General features: G+C 37.8%; 2 long non-coding RNA genes across 4 annotated transcripts; both read right to left on the bottom strand.

Moving 5' to 3' along the window:
* Positions 1-1814: 1814 nt before the first annotated feature.
* On the bottom strand, positions 1815-2845 carry LOC149674028 (uncharacterized). Its single transcript, XR_016366987.1, has 4 exons — positions 2756-2845; positions 2538-2682; positions 2384-2472; positions 1815-2302 (listed from the first exon to the last, which is right to left on the bottom strand). It is a non-coding gene; the product is annotated as an uncharacterized LOC149674028 (long non-coding RNA).
* Positions 2846-4139: 1294 nt separating this feature from the next.
* Positions 4140-5299, bottom strand: LOC149674027 (uncharacterized). 3 transcript variants are annotated; one of them, XR_016367046.1, is made up of 3 exons: positions 5013-5299; positions 4780-4957; positions 4140-4691 (listed from the first exon to the last, which is right to left on the bottom strand). It is a non-coding gene; the product is annotated as an uncharacterized LOC149674027 (long non-coding RNA). The 3 variants fall into 3 exon arrangements; XR_016367045.1 differs by having other exon boundaries at positions 4140-4957; XR_016367047.1 differs by having other exon boundaries at positions 4140-4954.
* Between the last annotated feature and the right edge of the window lie 630 nt (positions 5300-5929).

The raw sequence follows: 5929 nt of genomic DNA, 5'->3' as shown, positions 1-5929 counted from the left end.
CGTGAATACCTCATAGAGTTCACAGTTCAGCATTTTGAAATATTAAAGCAGAGCGCTTGAATTATTAACAAAGAAACAATCTTGCCATACGGTTGATGAACGAACAAATGTGACGTTAAGACACCTTGAAACCCTGTTCCTACTACTCCTATAATACAAATGCTTTGAAATATCGGGGACAGGGGAGGACACTTTCATGTCAAACTAAATATAAGCCGTCACTAACTAGTAGTCTCTATAGAAGCGTGGAAACCTCGTCCTCCACTTACAGCCTTTAGAAAGACAAAGGCGGCCGTTCAAAATATTGATCTCTGATTCCTTGTATACTCGTTATTATCGGAACATCATCTATTTAGTCTCGAATGCTATACGCCAAATGGATAAAAGTTTTCTTGGTAGCTCTCTTATTAGTCCGGGGGCTAAGGATGTAGAAACTGCCCTCTACCCATGGCCTTTTGAACATTGTTTAATTCTGCCAAAAAAGTTCAAGGCTGTTGGTTTCTGTTATCCCTCGCATCACCCATGGTCAGTTGTGTCACAAACCTGGGTGTTTGCCAGCGAGATTCCGTATCACTTCCATGTCCTGCTGAGACTATACAGGTTCCATGTTCGAGTGACAAAAGGTCTGATACATATCAGGGCGTCAGAATGGGTTTTCCAGTTCATTCTCTAGCCCTTCGGATTCTTGTCGTCTTGAGTTTTACTTTTAGGCACAATAAGTCGCGTTATATATGTTTGAGGGTTTAACCAAAATATAGGCAGAGTGCGTTTCTGAATAAAGTGTGTGAAGCGCTTCTTGAATCAATCCGTCTCTGTACATAGGGTAGTAAAATATCTTCTGATTATGAATCGGTATCTTTAGGCATAACGGGTAAAGTTTGCCATAGCGCCCGGACTACTGAACCGAACTTTGAATACGGGTTTTGAGCGGTCGTAATTGAATATTCTAAGCTTATATCCAACATCAGTTGACCTCCTATACCAGGAGGCCTTCGCTTCATCTCTCTTGCATTCAGTCTGGCACGGTGTTGACGAGTTCGATTACATCTTCCGCGTTGGTCCAATGGGCGTTTCCCAGCGGTTTAATTGCTATTGACACCTAAGCCTCGCGTCTTACGCTTGCCCTGTCAGCTACAATATCTAGCTAGACGAACGAGGCCAATTTCAAATTAGCGCCTCTACTCATTACTCTCGGCCACGAACACATATACCCCTTCAATAACACTGATACCAATATTTCTATCAAATGTCCTTAACGTGGGGTGGGTGGGTCATCATCTTATTCTCAAAATAGGCACAAAATATTTTAATTCATACACAAATCGACGGCAAAATATGCGACAAAAAACTATAGGTACTCGTTTTGATTCAAATTAGGACGATGGAGGCCATTTTGCATTTCAAAATCTCGTGGGAACAAAAGCTGTCCAAAATGAGTCTAATGGAACACCACTTCGGCGATTACACGTTTGTCTAGATTGAAATGGATGGTTCGAAAGAACACTAATCTGGGCCTCTAAACTCTTGTAGACTCAGCACCTTCATTACCATGGTTCACGATATTATTTCGACAACCCATGTCCAAATTAGATACGATCTTCACCGTCAGCGACAGGAAAATCAAATAGGTAAAAATGTAGCGAAAGCAAAAACGTGTAACGGGAACGAAATAAGACGTATAAGATCCCTTTAGAATTCCATGGGAATAACCTCGTTGCGAAAAAAATGTCTGAAATAAAATTCAAGGATCGTAGCCGTCAAAATAAGTTGAAAAGAATTCACCACGCTCGATGGCTATGCATACTTACGTGTGAAGCGAATGAGGAAACGATGCCCGACGTCCTACGAGAGTCCGAGGCTCCCTCGTCTTCTTCTAGAGAAGTTACCCTTTAAAAGAAGCGACGCGTGATTCCAAATACTCGCCAGCGTAAAACTATTGACGCGAGTGAGTTTCTAAGCCTAAAGGCGAAAGAAATCAAAAGGGGAGGTTTCGAGGCAGACAAGAACCATGGCCCATGGGCCATTTGTAACTGATTTTTGCATTTGAAAAGGTCATACAAGGTTATAATTCAATGTATACTGGCGAAAATCATTTCAACATTAACATTGTCATTACTTGCATGCTTCACTTAGAACTTTTACTGAAGAGCAACGCACAGAAATGGAAAGTCAGGTTGCAGGAACAAGATGGCCAACCTGAATAGTCTTTTAAATTCTATTAACCTCATCGATGTCTCGAGATCCGCAACGGGAGCGAGACCCGTGCTTAGCTATATTGAAGTAGAAAAACTTCTTGGCTCCCCTACAAAAATAAGAAGAGAGAGGAAGCCCAGGATCGTTCGTCAATGTCAGATCTTCTCTGGTTTCGTCAGGGAGCACGTACTTGTGTTCGAGAAACCGTGACCGTAGGGCGAGAGCCCACCAACAGCCTTCTTGCCCTCCCTCTTCACCGATGACCCTTCTTCCTTCGATCTAAGCGAGTCTCGTATAAATTCTTGAAACTTGAGAGCCATATAAATCCGAGCTCTTCTAACTACACGAAATAATTTTTTTTTCTTTCTTCCAACTTCTTGCTTTCATTCAGTGTCCTCAAGTTAAGCAAAGTAAGATCCAGGCGCATTCCAGGTCCAACCGACTGAAGTATATAGTTCGTTTACAGTTCCAGTACGTGTGAATTGATCACTATGTCCAGTATACGTAGTTTAAGAAAGAAGTCTCTGTTGGTTTTTTATTGAGGAATTTTTTGCCAACTCACCTGACCACAAGTAACTAATCCAACTAATTTCATTTGAAGGGTGCTATAATTCTTGTAAACGGGTATGCCAGAAAACCTTGTCAGATTTACTTTAAAGCACTAGGCCTATAGAAAAAAAAGCCTTAAATAGATATTTTTCTTGTAGAAAAATATTTACCAGTTAATCCTGAACCGAAGCCTTTTTTAAAATTCGATGTAACCTTTGCTGCTATTTCTGAATTTTATGAGCTGATATCGGTTTCAGAACGTCCAGAATGTCATAAATGATGAATAAAATGTAAATTTGTCACTATTCACAGTATAGATGTCCTGGACTTGGTTTGAATTCCTTTTGAATTCTTATAAAATTTTAAAGCAAAACTAGAGTTTTTTCTTTTTTTCGTGCCGGGTGAATTTCGTTAATGGGAGATCGGATATTTTTAGCCGGTTCCGTCCTTTCCGCGTGGGTTAAGGTTTTTTGTATCCACCGTTACTCTAGAGTGATGGATCGTTTCTCGAGGCCCATATTTCATAATGAATGATGTATATCGACATTCGTGGTATGTTTATGTCCATCCCACACGCCGCCGTTATACCAGCACCAGTTTTGTTTGCCTCTCAAAGCGGACGAAGCAAAAATCGAAGTCACGTCCTCTTTTTCGACTGCAAGAACCTGGCTTTCTCCGATATGGCCGCTTGATTACTTGACCGACCATTACGTCATGTATATTTCTTATTGTTCTAAGGGCACATCACATTAAAATACTATGAACTAGGATTATTAACCTAGTAAAAAGAATGTCCAATTCTCGATGACTGAAGTATGTTTAAATGGCATTTTTTGGTATGGTTGCAAGGGACAGACCATTTGTTTTAACGTTATGTGTTAAGATATTGATTGATTTTGAATCAGTTCTACTTTAATATTAAATTTTGAATGTTTTGAAAATGCCATATAGCTATTTGAATATTTGTAAAAAGGTCCAATTTAAGTTTTATTTTTAATTATTTATAAAGCTTGATCAGGGATAGATTTAATTTTAGAAGTAGGAATTGAGAACAGAGTAATGTGGGCGCGCGTCAAAGTCCCGGACCCCCTCCACGGGACGTAAAGGTATGAAATAAGAGGCGGGTCATAGCGACAGAGGTAAAAAAGAATTACCTATTTTTCGCCGTCCACGTCAGCAACGTCATCAAAACGTAGTTTAAGTGAGCCAATAAGATAATTTAAACTTTTCTTTACGTGTTGGAGAGAGGGGCTGGTTACTGGGCTAAGAGTCGGACTGAAGTAAATACTAACCGTTCTCCATTCCTACTTCTAAAATTAAATCTATCCCAGGCTTGATATATTTTCTACAGCGCAATATTAATTTTTAAATTATGTTAAGAAAAGATTTCAGAAGAATATTTTAAAGAAAAAAATATGTTTTATACGCTTGAAAACAAGTACATTCGAGGAAAATGATATTTATCTACAGGCGGTTCTCGACGTTCTTTGAGCCCATTTTCTCTTGTACGATTGTGTATTTTCGTTACTTACACCATAGCCTGTCATACACATTTTTCGTGTCTTGGTTCGAACGTACGAATCGACTTCGAAGAATTTCCCTAGAGATCTTTGATTTTCTTCTCCTTTTTAAAATTCGTTTCGAGTATACTTTTTTTTTCTTGAGAGTTTTACAATGTCTATCAAAAAGAAATATTTTTTTTACGCATTCATGATTCTTTGGAGGATAAATTTTGAATATAAATTTCATCGGGGACTCGAATATAAAACCGGCCGGGCCTTTGCGTAGAATCTATTGTATTCGTCTATAACTGTAGCGAGTTAAAAAGTCTCGCTGGAGTAAAAATGTAAAAGCAGCAAACGTACTATTCAAACAAATTCCACTGCTATCCTATATTTGGTATTATCCAGGAGATACGAAAGAGTTTCTTGGCCTTGAGATCGGATTTCCTGAAGAAGAAATGTAAATATTTAAAGAACCAGGGTCATAAATAACTCGGTCGAATCAGGCCATTCGCAGCCTCTCATATTTCCTTGCATTTCATTCCGCAATCCATTTCTTAGGATTACAAGTTCGGCCATTCAACATAGTTACTGTTCTTAAATGGTTATAGAAGCGTTTGAAAATTCAGCCCACAAGAATTTATAGTGTTTTTGGGTTATTTATATTTTCAACAGTTGCTTGAATCGTAGTAATTATCATTCAAAAGTCACTGCTTAATAAGAAAAAAATAATAATATTAAAATGTTTCATAAAAAAATAATACATACTTTCGACTGTCTATGTTACTGAAGATGCTTGAGGACACAAAGTCTGATGACTTGGGTTTAATGTATCGACAAATTACTATGATTTAAAATATCAGTTTTCGGTTGGTATCAAAAATTGGATGGTGCACGCTAGAAGTAGAAAAATTATGGCTTCCAAGAACATCGATTCAGAGAGCAAATGACTTATCGATCAAGGTTTCGGGTTTTAAAATTAAAATATTTCAAAACTCCAAATTATTGAAGTACCCTTTGTTCTAAACTTGCCAATCTCATTATCAAGCCGAGTGCAATTTCGAGAATTTTGGACTAAGTCATTTGATCTGGAAGAAATTCGTGCCCTCCTTTTGAAGGCTGACACGATAAGTACGATAACTAATGTAGTTTTCTTCGAGATTCCTTCTAAACTTCAATGGAGATTCAACTAAATTGTAGAAGGATTTCTTAGTTAAATAGAATCGAAGTTCTATTTTTTCTTCTATATTCTCCTGTTTTTATTTCTCAAAAATATTTGAATAAAAATTCAACATATAGCTGTAAATAATACATTATGGTTTATCCCCGAATTTGGATGGCAGAGCTTTTACTGGATATACATACTTCAAAAAACGAAAAAACTTACTTTATTTTATCATTCACAAAACGTAAACTTCAAGAAGGAAAAGGGAAGAATGAACGTAGCATCGACCAGAAAAATAAAAGAAGTTTATTTTTATTTTTCAGTTTTGCCAAAAAGAATACAAATTTGAGTCCTGGCAAATCTCTTCCCTTCTCCGAAATAAAACCAAGGAGATCCGCGTCTTTGTACAGGCAAAATAAATACGTGGATGCAACCGGCGCTTTCAACCGAGAAGTCGGACATTCAGCATTAAGGTGATAAATGCACGACCTTGTTAATAATATGAAATTTCAAAAAACTA

Source organism: Phalangium opilio, unplaced genomic scaffold (assembly GCF_054372755.1).
Source record: "Phalangium opilio isolate 3A_F unplaced genomic scaffold, DU_Popi_V2 ptg000048l_1, whole genome shotgun sequence".
In the NCBI taxonomy this organism is placed as follows: domain Eukaryota; kingdom Metazoa; phylum Arthropoda; class Arachnida; order Opiliones; family Phalangiidae; genus Phalangium; species Phalangium opilio.
This window is presented reverse-complemented; position numbering and strand designations above follow the sequence as displayed.